Source organism: Elephantulus edwardii, unplaced genomic scaffold (genome assembly GCF_000299155.1).
Source record: "Elephantulus edwardii isolate Elephantulus edwardi_28Jun2011 unplaced genomic scaffold, EleEdw1.0 scaffold00310, whole genome shotgun sequence".
Taxonomy (NCBI): Eukaryota; Metazoa; Chordata; class Mammalia; order Macroscelidea; family Macroscelididae; genus Elephantulus; species Elephantulus edwardii.
The window spans coordinates 1,366,512-1,368,122 of record NW_006400060.1 but is presented as its reverse complement, the minus strand read 5'-3'; the positions used below and the strand labels follow the sequence as shown (position 1 = coordinate 1,368,122).

The window sequence follows — 1,611 nt, the reverse complement described above, 5'->3', positions numbered from 1 at the left end:
CCTGATGTAATGAAAAGAAAAAGAAAAAAGACAAAGCTACAACAGATAAAAGACCTCAGGAATGTACATCTAATTGACACTACATTGCATTAATCAATAGCTGCACTTTTTGCAAACTTTGGCTATGACAGTCCTGAACAAGAAGAGTTTTCTGTTTAAGCTGCAGTAGCTTTTCTGACTATGGATAATCGTTTCTTCTGTGGCAGATTTTTACAGTTCCTCTAATGCATTTGGGATGACTGTCTCAAAGTAACCTGCAGCGTTCCTGACAACTCCTCGCTTGCTCTCCTGCTAAGAACTGTAGCCCTTTGCTGTTGAATTTTTAAAAACTTCTGCTACCATATCCACCGCTTCCACCACCAGATACATAACCAGCACCATAAGGACTGCCCAAGCTTCTTCCACCAAAGCTGCCTCCTTTCATGGGTCTATAATTTGACTGCTGTTGTCCACTATAATTTCCAAAATCATTATCCTTTCCACCACCACCATAGTTACCCTCGCTAAAGTTTCCACCTTCATTGTAAACAACATATCCTCCACCACCACCATATCCACCACCTTGGTTTCCATATCCTGGTCCACCACCACCATAGCCCCCTCTACTACTATCATCAGAGCCACCGCCATAATTGCCACCATCACCTCCAAATCCATTGTAACCACCATCACCTCCTCCATAACTACCTCTGCTGCCACCACCTCCTCCACCATAGCCTCCTCTTCCACCAAAGTTTCCACCACGGCCAAAGTTCCCTCTACCACCTCGAAAGTTTCCTCCATGACCCATAAAGTTCCCAGATCCACCTCCATGACCTCTTTGTGATCCAGCAGTCTGCATCTCTTGCTTAGAGAGGGCCTTTTTCACTTCACAATTGTGCCCATAAATAGGGTGGTATTTCTGAACAACAATTTTATCAACTGTATCATGATCATCAAAAGTTACAAAAGCAAATCCTCTCTTTTTTTCCACTCTGCCTGTCTTCCATAACTTCTATGGTTTCTATCTTGCCATATTTTTCATAGTCTCTCAAATGATACTCTTCTGTATCTTCTTTAATGCCACCAACAAAAATTTTCTTCACTGTTAGATGGGCACCAGGCTTTACAGAATCCTCTCTAGAAACAGCTCTCTGTGGTTCCACTACACGTCCATCAACCTTGTGTGGCCACGCACACATTGCTGCATTCACCTCTTCAACACAAGAATAAGTCACAAAACCAAAGCCCCTGGAACGTTTTGTTTAGGGGTCTTTTATCACCACACAAACCGTGAGTGTGTCGCATTTCTCAAAATGTTCTCTTAAACTATCATCTGTAGTTTCGAAGCTCAGACCACCAAGAAACAGTTTACTTAACTGCTCTGGTTCTTTTGGATCATGACCCTCCATTTTGAGACCGGACTCGCCTCTTCCAACTCTAGTTCAATATGAGACCAAAGGTCATCTTTTCTTGTGCTGTTCCTACACCCTTCCAAGCATGATATCTCTCTCCAAGTACTGGTCCCTCCTTGCAACATGCCTAAAGTATGTCAGACGAAGCCTCAGAATCCTTACCTCCAAGGAGCAGCTTGGTTTCACCCTCTCCAGAACAAACCTGTTTGTTTTCTTA

The 1,611-nt window shown here is 43.2% G+C and overlaps 1 pseudogene; it reads right to left on the bottom strand.

Annotated features, from left to right (window-relative positions):
• Positions 1 to 322: 322 nt before the first annotated feature.
• On the bottom strand, positions 323 to 1,391 carry LOC102857380 (annotated as a pseudogene).
• Positions 1,392 to 1,611: the final 220 nt, after the last annotated feature.